Below are 13001 nucleotides of genomic sequence, written 5' to 3'. Positions count from 1 at the left end.
GATAGAAACAGGCTGATATACACTAGTTTCAAAAGAAGTAAACATCTTCTAAGTTCAGATTTGTAAGTAGTATTTTTTAATGTGGGGATTATATATTGGGTGCATAATCTTACAATAAAGAGTGTGCCTGATGGTGGCTTTAAGAAATATACAGGAATGTTCTTCCAAGGACAATTTGTTTATAATGAACCAAAAGCATAAAATTAAAATGATCTGGGAAGGTAATTTTGTAGACACTGAAACTGAAAGTTTTCAGACACAGGGTTTTTTTTTTTTTTTGTTTAGTTATTTTATTTTATCCGATTTTCAATATAACTTCTAGACATATTTGTGAAGTACATACTAAATACATTCCTCATTCATTGAATATTTATATTCTTTAATCCTTTCTTAAATAATAGTTTCACAAAGATCGATCAAAATAGAAAGTAGCTGAATTACATTTCTCTTTATTTCCTTTCAGTTCCAGGCATCTAAGAATACTAAGGAGTAAGGAAGCTGTCAGTCCAAAACAACCCCACATTAGTGAGAAAAGTTGATGCCAAAGCAGAAAGATCTACTTTACAGGACAAATATCTGGATGTGAAAATCTATAACTATTATATCTGTTTGAGAATTTTACCTGGTGCTCACAGTGAAGAATGAGGAAAGGTGAATGTCACAAAGGGGAAATAGAGAATTTTGGTCATTTGGAAAGTGGGAAACACCTTCAATTCCATCAACAAACTACTGAACACTTTTTACATCCAAAGCAATGGCACAGACATTAGTTTAATAATCCTCAACGTAATTGTGTGAGTTAGAGAGGGTTCAATCCATTTTATACAACAAACCAAGACGCAGGAAAGTTCTGTCATTAATCCCAGATCTCACAGTTAGTAAAGGTTAGACAGGATTTCTTCTTTTGTCTGATACCAAAGTTTTTGCTTTTAATCAGTATTCAATTCTAACTTCATTAATTAATTACTTAATTATAAAAACCAGGCTGTCCCATTTGATAAATTTATTTATTTATGTTTGGCTGCATTGGGTCTTCATTGCTGCCCACGGGCTTTCTCTAGTTGCGAGGAGCGGGGGCTAATCTTCCTTGTGGTGCACGGGCTTCTCACTGTGGTGGCTTCTCTTGTTGCAGAGCACAGGCTCTAGGCATGCAGGCTTCAGTAGTTGTGGCACTTGGGCTTCAGTAGTTGAGGCTCATGGGCTCTAGAGTGCAGGCTCAGTGATTGTGGCACACGGGCTTAGTTGCTCCGCGGCGTGTGGGATCTTTCTGGACCAGGGCTTGAACCTGTCCCCTGCATTGGCAGGTGGATTCTTAACCACTGCGCCACCAGGGAAGTCCTAACTCTATTAATTTATATAACTCCATTGGGGAATTCATTTGCCATAGTGATAGTAACATTGCTTAAAGTAAGCATTTAAAAAGATGGCCTAAGCTAAGGAGATGGAAATTTCTGTTAAAAGAGCCTCCATTTTTTTACATCTTTCATTCATCCTGAATGCTACCTTAAACTCATCTTATTTAGTTACCTTAAGATTTAGTATTTTAATGTAGTATATGGAATTAATAATATCTACAATTTAAAAACTGTGAAGAGATTGGTTCAAGATGGTGGAGTAGAAGGATGTCTGCTCACTCCCTCTTGTGAGAGCACCGGAATCACAACTAACTGCTGAACAATCATCAACAGGAAGACACTGGAACTCACCAAAAAAGATACCCCACATCCAAAGACAAAGGAGAGGCCACAATGAGATGGCAGGAGCGGTGCAATCACAATAAAATCAAATCCCATAATGGCTGAGTGGGTGACTCACAAACTGGAGAACACTTATACCACAGAAGTCCACCCACTGGAGTGAAGGTCCTGAGCCCCATGTCAGGCTTCCCAACCTGGGGGTCCGGCAAAAGGAAGAGGATTTCCTAGAGAATCAGACTTTGAAGGCTAGTGGGATTGGATTGCAGGACTTTGACAGGACTGGGGCAAACAGAGACTACACTCTTGGAAGGCACACACAAAGTAGTGTGTGCATCAGGACCCAGGGGAAGGAGCAGTGACCCCATAGGAGACTGAACCAGACCTACCTGTTATGGTCGAAGGGTCTCCTGCAGTGGCAGTGAGTGGTTGTGTCTTACTCTGAGGACAAGGACACTGGCAGCAGAAGTTCTGGGAAATACACCTTGATGTGAGCCCTCCCAGAGTCCACCATTAGCCTCAACAAAGAGCCCTGGTAGGCTCCAGTGTTGGGTTGCCTCAGGCCAAACAACCAACAGGGAGGGAACCCATCCCCACCCATCAGCAGACAAGTGGATTAAAGTTTTACTGAGCTCTACCCATCAGAGCAACAGCCAGCTCTACCCACTACCAGTGCCTACCATCAAGAAACTTCCACAAGCCTCTTAGATAGCCTCATCCACCAGAGAGCAGACAGCAGAAGCAAGAAGAACTACAGTCCTGCAGCCTGTGGAACAAAAACCACATTCACAGAAAGGTAGACAAGATGAAAAGGCAAAGGGCTATGTACCAGATGAAAGAACAAGATAAACCCCCGGGAAAACAACTAAATGAAGTGGAGATAGGCAACCTTCCAGAAAAAGAATTCAGAATAATGATAGTGAAGATGATCCAGGACCTTGGAAAAAGAATGGAGGCAAAGATCGAGAAGATGCAAGAAATGTTTAACAAAGACCTACAAGAAATAAAGAACAAACAAACAGAGATGAACAATACAATAACTGAAATGAAAGAGACACAGGAAGGAATAAATAGCAGAATCACTGAGGCAGAAGAACGGATAAGTGACCTGGAAGACAGAATGGTGGAATTCACTGCTGCGGAACAGCAGAAAGAAAAAAGAATGAAAAGAAATGAAGACAGCCTAAGAGACCTCTGGAACAACATTAAACGCAACAACATTCACATTATAGGGGTCCCAGAAGGAGAAGAGAGAGAGAAAGGACCAGAGAAAATAATTGAACAGATTATAGTCAAAAACTTCAAAGTTTTTGAAAGGAAAGAAAATAGCCACTTCCTTCCACCCAGGAAGTGGAGACAGTCCCATACCGGATAAACCCAAGGAGAAGCACGCTGAGACACATAGTAATCAAATTGGCAAAAAATAAAGAAAAAGAAAAATTGAAAGCAGCCAGGGAAAGATGACACATACAAGGGAACTCCCATAAGGTTAACAGCTGATTTCTCAGCAGAAACTCTACAAGCCAGAAGGGAGTGGCATGACATATTTAAAGTGATGAAAGGGAAGAACCTATAACCAAGATTACTCTACCTGGCAAGGATCTCATTCAGACTTGATGGAGAAATCAAAAGCTTTAGAGACAAGCAAAAGCTAAGAGAATTCAGCACCACCAAACGAGCTCTACAACAAATGCTAAAGGAACTTCTCTAAGTGGGAAATACAAGAGAAGAAAAGGACCTGCAAAGACAAACCCAAAACAATTAAGAAAATGGTAATGGGAACATACATATCGATAATTACCTTAAACGTGAATGGATTAAATGCTCCAACCAAAAGACACAGGCTCGCTGAATGGATACAAAAACAAGACCCATATATATGCTGTGTACAAGACACCGACTTCAGACCTAGGGACACATACAGACTGAAAGTGAGGGGATGGAAAAAGATATTCCATGCAAACGGCAATCAAAAGAAGCTGGTGTAGCAATACTCATATCAGATATAATAGACTTTAAAATAAAGAATGTTACAAGAGACAGGGAAGGACACTACATAATGATCAAGGGATCAATCCAAGAAGAAGATATAACAATTATAAACATATATGCACCCAACATAGGAGCACCTCAATACAATTCAAATATGAACAACTATGAAAGAGGAAATCAACAGTAACACAAGAATAGTGAGGGACTTTATCACCTCACTTACACCAATGGACAGATTATCCAGACAGAAAATTAATAGGGAAACACAAATTTTAAATGACAGAATAGAACAGATACATATAATTGATATTTATAGGACATTCCATCCGAAAACAGCAGATTACACTTTCTTCTCAAGTGTGCATGGAACATTCTCCAAGATACATCACATTTTGGGTCACAAATCAAGCCTCAGTAAATTTAAGAAAATTGAAATCATATCAAGCATCTTTTCTGACCACAACGCTATGAGATTAGATATGAATTACAGGGTAAAAACGTATAAACTACAAACACATGGAGGCTAAACAATACGTTACTAAATAACCAAGAGATCACTGAAGAAATCAAAGAGGAAATCAAAATATACCTAGAGAAATAATGACAATGAAACACGATGATCCAAAACCAACAGGATTCAGCAAAAGCAGTTCTAAGAGGGAAGTTTATAGGAATACAATCCTACTTCAAGAAAAAAACAAACACCTCAAATAAACAATCTAACATTACACCAAGAGGAACTAGAGAAAGAAGAACAAACAAAACCCAAAGTTAGTAGAAGGAAAGAAATCAAAAACAGAGCAGAAATAAATGAAATAGAAACAAAGAAAACAATAGCAAAGATCAATAAAACTAAAAGCTGGCTCTTGGAGAAGATAAACAAAATTGATAAACCATTAGCCAGACTCATCTAGTAAAAGAGGGAGAGAACTCAAATCAATAAAATTAGAAATGAAAAAGGAAAAGTTACAACAGACACCACAGAAATACAAAGCATCCTAAGAGATTACTACAAGGAACTCTATGCCAACAAAATGGACAACCTGGAAGAAATGGACAAATTCTTAGAAAGGTATAACCTTCCAAGACTGAACCAGGAAGAAACAGAAAATATGAACAGACCAATCACAAGTAATGAAATTGAAACTGTGATTTAAAATCTTCCAACAAACAAAAGACCAAGACCAGATGGCTTCACAGGGGAATTCTATCAAACATTTAGAGAAGAGCTAACACCCATCCTTCTCAAACTCTTCCAAAAAATTGCAGAGGAAAGAACACTCCCAAACTCATTCTATGAGGCCACCATAACTCTCACACCAAAACCAGACAAAGATACTACAAAAAAAGAAAATTACAGACCAATATCACTGATGAATATAGATGCAAATATTGTCAACAAAATACTACCAAACAGAATCCAACAACACATTAAAAGGATCATATACCATGATCAAGTGGGATTTATTCCAGGGATGCAAGGATTCTTCAATATATGCAAATCAATCAATGTGATACACCATATTAACAAACTGAAGAATAAAAACCATATGATCATCTCAATAGATGCAGGAAAAGCTTTTGAAATAATTCAACACCCATTTTTGATAAAAACTTTCTAGAAGGTGGGCATAGAGGGAACCTACCTCAACATAATAAAGGCCATATATGACAAACCCACAGCAAACATCATTCTCAATGGTGAGAAACTGAAACCATTTCCTCTAAGATCAGGAAGAAGACAAGGATGTCCACTCTCGCCACTATTATTCAATATAGTTTTGGAAGTCCTAGCCACGCCAATCGGAGAATAAAAAGAAATAAAAGGAATACAAATTGGAAAAGAAGAAGTAAAACTGTCACTGTTTGCAGATAACATGATACTATACATAGAGAATCCTAAGGATGCTACCAGAAAACTACTAGAGCTAATCAATGAATTTGGTAAAGTTGCTGGGTACAAAATTAATGCACATAAATCTCTTGCATTCCTATACCCTAATGATGAAAATCTGAAAGAGAAATTAAGGAAACACTCCCATTGACGATCGCAACAAAAGGAATAAAATACCAGGAATAAACCTACGTAAGGAGACAAAAGACCTGTATGCAGAACAATATAAGACACTGATGAAAGAAATTAAAGATGATACAGACGGAGAGATATACCATTTTCTTGGATTTGAAGAATCAATCTTGTGAAAATGACTCTACTACCCAAAGCAATCTACAGATTCAATGGAATCCCTATCAAATTACCAATGGCATTTTTTTACAGAACTAGAACAAAAATTCTTAAGATTTGCATGGAGACACAAAAGACCCCGAATAGCCAAAGCAGCCTTGAGGGAAAAAAAAATGGAGCTGGAGGAATCAGACTCCCTGACTTCAGACTGTACTACAAAGCTACAGTAATCAAGACAGTATGGTACTGGCAGAAAAACAGAAATATAGATCAATGGAACAGGATAGAAAGCCCAGAGATAAACCCACGCACATGTGGTCAATTAATCTATGACAAAGTAGGCAAGGATATACAGTGGAGTAAAGACAATCTCTTCAATTAAGTGGTGCTGGGAAAACGAGACAGCTACATGTAAAAGAATGAAATTAGAATGCTCCCTAATACCATACACAAAAATAAACTCCAAATAGATTAGAGACCTAAATTTAAGACTGGACACTATAAAACTCTTAGGGGAAAACAAAGGAAGAACACTCTTTGACAGAAATCACAGCAAGATCTTTTTTGATCCACCTCCTAGAGTAATGGAAATAAAAACAATCATAAGCAAATGGCATCTAATGAAACGTAAAAGCTTTTGCAAAGCAAAAGAAACTACAAACAAGACAAAAAGACAACCCTCAGAATGGGAGAAAATATTTGCAAACGAATCAACAGACAAAGGATTAATCTCCAAAATATATAAACAGCTCATGCAGCTCAATATTAAAACAAACAAGCAACCCAATCCAAAAATGGGCAGAAGCCCTAAACAGACATTTCTCCAAAGAAGACATACAGATGGCCAAGAAGCACATCAAAAGCTGCTCAATGGGCTTCCCTGGTGGCGCAGTGGTTGAGAGTCCGCCTGCCAATGCAGGGGATGTGGGTTTGTGCCCCGGTCCGGGAGGATCCCACATGCCATGGAGCGGCTGGGCCTGTGAGCCATGGCCGCTGAGCCTGCGCATCCGGAGCCTGTCCTCCGCAACGCGAGAGGCCGCAACGGTGAGAGGCCTGCGTACAGGAGAAAAAAAAAAAAGCTGCTCAACATCACTAATTATTAGAGAAATGCAAATCAAAACTGCCATGAGGTATCACCTCACACCAGTTAGAATGGGCATCATCAGAAAATCTACAAACAACAAATGCTGGAGAGGGTGTGGAGAAAAGGGAACCCTCTTGTGCTGTTGGTAGGAACGTAAATTGATACAGCCACTATGGAGAACAGTATGGAGGTTCCTTAAAAAACTAAAAATAGAATTACCATATGACCCAGCAATCCCACTACTGGGCATATACCCAGAGAAAACCATAATTCAGAGAGACACATGCACCCCAATGTTCATTGCAGCACTATTTACAATAGCCAGGTCATTGAAGCAACCTAAATGCCCATCGACACATGAATGGATGAAGAAGGTGTGGAACATATGTACAATGAAATATTACTCAGCCATAAAAAGGAATGAAGCTGTGTCATTTGTAGAGACGTGGATAGATCTAGAGACTGTCATACAGAGTGAAGTAAGTCAGAAAGTGAAAAACAAATATCGTATATTAAGCGCATATATGTGGAACGTAGGAAAATGGTACAGATGAACCAGTTTTCAGGGCAGAAATTGAGACACAGATATAGAGAGCAAACATATGGACACCAAGGGGGGAAAATGGTGGGGGTGGGTGGTGGTGTCATAAATTGGGAGATTGGGATTGACATATATATACTAATATGTATAAAATGGATAACTAATAAGAAGCTGCTGTATAAAAAATATAAATAAAAGAAAGAAAAATTAAAAAATACAAACTATGAAAGCTAAACTTGCTTATATAGAGAAATTGCCAAGACCTACTCTTAAAGAGTTCTCAATAAATGGTGGCTATTATTGTCTTCTTAAATCATTTTCTTTATGATGTCCTTCTTGAGAACCTAAATTGACGTAATATTAATACAGATACTTTAATTTAGGTGTCACTGATTCCTATCCATAAATAAGTTTTATTTTACATTTAGACTTTAATAACTAAATTTTGCCACAAACATCTGTATCTATCTATCTATCGTCTATCATCTACCTATGCATTCATCCATCCTTCCCACCTACCCAATTTTTTTTTTTCTTCATGAGATTTTATAGGGTATTTGGTTTGGGGCTTAGTGGTTTTCCAAGAAAAGCATGATTAGCTAAATTTTTTTGTCTCAGCATCCTGGGTGATTAAGAGAAAGCTAGGGTTGATCACATTAAAGATGGAGATTGATAGAAACTAGAGAGTGATGAAGTGACTATAGGGTGATGTTGTATACTGCAGCAGAGGTGACTCTGGGTTGAAATGTAGTGATTGTAACCCCAGGGATTTAGAGTACTACTGTTCAAATAACAAGGCAATGAATGGCAAGGGATTAACAGTGAAATCCTCTCCATGGAAATGTTGAAGTTCTCACAAAATATGCTATTTCACGTTGATGCTCAAGGTGCTTATAATGTAGAATACATGATAATATAAATAAATGACAGTCTGGATCAAAAGTATGCTGCAGTGTATCTGAGTATCACATATTTAGTGTATATTGTGGGGTGGTAGGGAGAGCAGGAAGGAATGCAGAATGTGCTGAATAGTTTTCTGCAGAGCTTGGTAATTATTATGGCCTCTAGAAATGTTAGTTCCCTTCCACGTAATACTCCGAATCACTTTGTAAAATGAGTGATAATAGTACCATTTTTTCGATGAGTAAAGTTAAGTTTAAATAAATTACAAGATCTTTACAGGAGCACATAATTAACAAATGGCAGAGTTTCAATATAAAGTTTTAGTCCATTTATTTCTGTAGCTTGTATTTTTTACATTATATTAATGCTTTTCAAATATATTTTAGCTTAAAAACACTTTTTTTCCCAAATAAAATCTTTCACAGAAGCCTATAGATAAACCAGATTAAAGCTGTACCTCTCTGTTTGGTGCAGGTATGAGGGTTCTGGTGACTGAACTCTCAAACCCTTATTCTTCACCTCCACATGACTCCTACTGCACATCTGTGGATGTTCTTAGAGTTCTGTGGACCACAGGTAGAAAACCAGAGCGTCACACCATATGTGCTCTCAAATAGACCAGAAGTCCTTGAGTTCTTTGTATAGCCACGTGGCAGGAGATAATCAGATAATGTCGGCACAAATAATGAAAACAACTTGCCCGATGGCACACTTGAGATATGATCAAACTTGTGCTATCATAGGCACAAAGGCTTCTGGGTAGTTGTCTTCTGGGCCATTGTATAATACAGTCAACTAATGAGCTATTCTCCCTTTCTTTTATAGCTGTTCTCTTTTACTCTAAGAACTTAAGCTAAACATCCAAAATATCTTTTTATTTTTTAAAAAAAATTTGCCTATTTCCGTCACATCCCCCAGTTGAATCATGGGGACAACTAATTAACTTTTCTGGATACTTTCATTTACAAAATGAAACATACTTTTGCAAGCAGATACACAGCTATTCTGTGTGGAGGAGAGCTCTATTCAAGCTACCTGTATCTCACTGCTCCTCTCTGATCTTCAGAGATTTCTTTGCAGGATGGAGAAAGGGAGAATTCTGGATGCCCTTTGTATCCTGACCAAAGAAGACAGCATGGACATCTTTACACAAGTTCCAAGTATGAATCCATGGGCTGCCCTTTCTCACCCTTGGTTTCTCCACAGAGTGTTCAAGGCTTTTCCCAAAACAGAAGCTCTGTTTACCTCAATCTATTTGGTACAGCATCTCTTTAATTACCAGATACACAAGAATGCACTGGGATTAGACTATAGATATCTCTTTTTTTTTTTTTTTAGTAATACTTGATACCATTTATTGAGTGTCTTCTCAATGAACTGGCAGTATGCTGCATTTTAAAGACACACGATATCATTTAATGCTCATAACTACCACAAAACTGTAGTGGCAGAATGGCAATTTTATTTACTGTTTGTTTGTTTCTTTGTTTAACATCTTTATTGGAGTATAATTGCTTTACAATGGTGTGTTAGTTTCTGCTTTATAACAAAGTGAATCAGTTATGCATATACATATGTTCCCATATCTCTTCCCTCTTGCATCTCCCTCCCTCCCACCCTCCCTATCCCACCCCTCTAGGTGGTCACAAAGCACCGAGCTGATCTCCCTGTGCTATGCGGCTGCTTCCCACTAGCTATCTATTTTACGTTTGGTAGTGTATACATGTACATGCCACTCTCTCACTTTGTCACAGCTTACCCTTCCCCCTCCCCATATCCTCAAGTCCATTCTCTAGTACGTCTGTGTCTTTATTGCCGTCTTACCCCTAGGTTCTTCACAACGTTTTTTATTTTTTCTCTTAGATTCCATATATATGTGTTAGCATACGGTATTTGTTTTTCTCTTTCTGACTTAGTTCACTCTGTATGACAGACTCTAGGTCCATCCACCTCACTACAAATATCTCAATTTCATTTCTTTTTATGGCTGAGTAGTATTCCATTGTATATATGTGCCACATCTTCTTTATCCATTCATCCGATGATGGACACTTAGGTTGCTTCCATGTCCTGCCTATTGTAAATAGAGCTGCAATGAACATTGTGGTACATGACTCTTTTTGAATTATGGTTTTCTCAGGGTATATGCCCAGTAGTGGGATTACTGGGTCGTATGGTAGTTCTATTTGTAGTTTTTTAAGGAACCTCCATATTGTTCCCATTGTGGCTGTATCAATTTACATTCCCACCAACACTGAAAGAGGGTTCCCTTTTCTCCACACCCTTTCCAGCATTTATTGTTTCTAGATTTTTTGATGATGGCCATTCAGACCAGTGTGAGATGATATCTCATTGTAGTTTTGAATTGCATTTCTCTAATGATTAATGATGCTGAGCATTCTTTCATGTGTTTGCTGGCAATCTGTGTATCTTCTTTGGAGAAATGTCTGTTTAGGTCTTCTGCCCATTTTTGGATTGAGTTGTTTGCTTTTTTGTTATTGAGCTGCATGAGTTGCTTGTAAATCTTGGAGATTAATCCTTTGTCTGTTGATTAATTTGCAAATATTTTCTCCCATTCTAAGGGTTGTCTTTTGGTCTTATTTATGGTTTCCTTTGCTGTGCAAAAGCTTTTAAGTTTCATTAGGTCCCATTTGTTTATTTTTGTTTTTATTTCCATTTCTCTAGGAGGTGGGTCAAAAAGGATCCTGCTGTGATTTATGTCATAGAGTGTTCTGCCTATGTTTTCCTATAAGAGTTTGATAGTGTTTGGCCTTACATTTAGGTCTTTAATCCATTTTGAGTTTATTTTTGTGTATGGTGTTAGGGAGTGTTCTAGCTTCATTCTTTTACAAGTACCTGTTCAGTTTTCCCAAAACCACTAATTGAAGAGGCTGTCTTTTCTCAACTGTATATTCTTGCCTCCTTTATCAAAGATAAGGTGACCATATGTGCGTGGGTTTATCTCTGGGCTTTCTATCCTGTTCCATTGATCTATATTTCTGTTTTTCTGCCAGTACCACTGTCTTGATTACTGTAGCTTTGTAGTATAGTCTGAAGTCAGGGCACCTAATTCCTCCAGCTCCGATTTTTGTTCTCAAGATTGCTTTGGCTATTCGGGATCTTTTGTGTTTCCATACAAATTGTAAAATTTTTGTCCTAGTTCTGTGAAAAATGACAGTGGTAGTTTGATAGGGATTGCATTGAATCTGTAGATTACTTTGGGTAGTAGAGTCATTTTCACAATGTTGATTCTTCCAATCCAAGAAAATGGTATATCTCTCCATCTGTTTATATCATCTTTGACTTCTTTCATCAGTGTCTTATAGATTTCTACATACAGGTCTTTTGTCTCTCTAGGTAGGTTTATTCCTAGGTATTTTATTCTTTTTGTTGCAATGGTAAATGGGAGTGTTTTCTTAATTTCACTTCCAGATTTCTCATAATTAGTGTATAGGAATTCCAGAGATTTCTGTGCATTAATTTGTATCCTGCTACTCTACCAAAATCATTGATTAGCTCTAGTAGTTTTCTGGTAGCATCTATAGGATACTCTATGTATAGTATCATGTCATCTGCAAATAGTGACAGCTTTACTTCTTCTTTTCCGATTTGGATTCCTTTTAGTTCTTTTTCGTCTCTGATTGCTGTGGCTAAAACTTCCAAAACTATGTTGAATAATAGTGGTGAGAGTGGGCAACCTTGTCTTAGTCCTGATCTTAGTGGAAATGGTTTCAGTTTTTCACCATTGAGGACGATATTGGCTGTGGGTTTGTCATATATGGCCTTTATTATGTTGAGGAAAGTTCCCTCTATGCCTACTTTCTGCAGGGTTTTTATCATAAATGTGTGTTGAATTTTGTCAAAAGCTTTCTCTGCATCTATTGAGATGATCATATGGTTTTTCTCCTTCAGTTTGTTCATATGGTTTGTCACATTGCTTGATTTGCGTATATTGAAGAATCCTTGCATTCCTGGAATAAACCCCACTTGATTATGGTGTATGATCCTTTTAATGTGCTGTTGGATTCTGTTTGCTAATATTTTGTTGAGAATTTTTCCATCTATGTTCATCAGTGATATTGGCCTGTAGTTTTCTTTCTTTGTGACATCTTTGTCTGGTTTTGGTATCAGGGTGATGGTGACCTCATAGAATGAGTTTGGGAGTGTTCCTCCTTCTGCTATATTTTGGAAGAGTTTGAGAAGGATAGGTGTTAGCTCTTCTCTAAAAGTTTGATAAAATTCTCCTGTGAGGCCATGTGGTCCTGGGCTTTTGTTTGTTGAAAGATTTTTCATCACTGTTTCAATTTCAGTGCTTGTGATTGGTCTGTTCATATTTTCTGTTTCTTCCTGGTTTAGTCTCGGCAGGTTGCGCATTAGGTTGCGCATTTCTAAGAATTTGTCCATTTCTTCCAGGTTGTCCATTTTATTGGCATATACTTGCTTGTAGTAATCTCTCATTATCCTTTGTATTGCTCTAGTGTCAGTTGTTTCTTCTTCTTTTTCATTTCTAATTCTATTCGTTTGAGTGTTCTCCCTTTTTTCTTGATGAGTCTAGCTAATGGTTTATCAATTTTGTTTATCTTCCCAAAGAACCAGCTTTTA

The 13001-nt window shown here is 37.7% G+C and overlaps 1 protein-coding gene across 1 annotated transcript in view; it reads left to right on the top strand.

Annotated features, from left to right (window-relative positions):
• TENM4 (teneurin transmembrane protein 4) overlaps window positions 1-13001 on the top strand; it is a 2953681-nt gene that overhangs the window by 177608 nt on the left and 2763072 nt on the right. The gene's annotated exons all lie outside the window — the stretch shown is intronic.

This window comes from Stenella coeruleoalba (assembly GCF_951394435.1).
Source record: "Stenella coeruleoalba genome assembly, chromosome: 8".
Classification (NCBI taxonomy): Eukaryota; Metazoa; Chordata; class Mammalia; order Artiodactyla; family Delphinidae; genus Stenella; species Stenella coeruleoalba.
The sequence above is the reverse complement of the archived record's forward strand: the minus strand, read 5'-3'. Positions and strand labels throughout refer to the sequence as shown.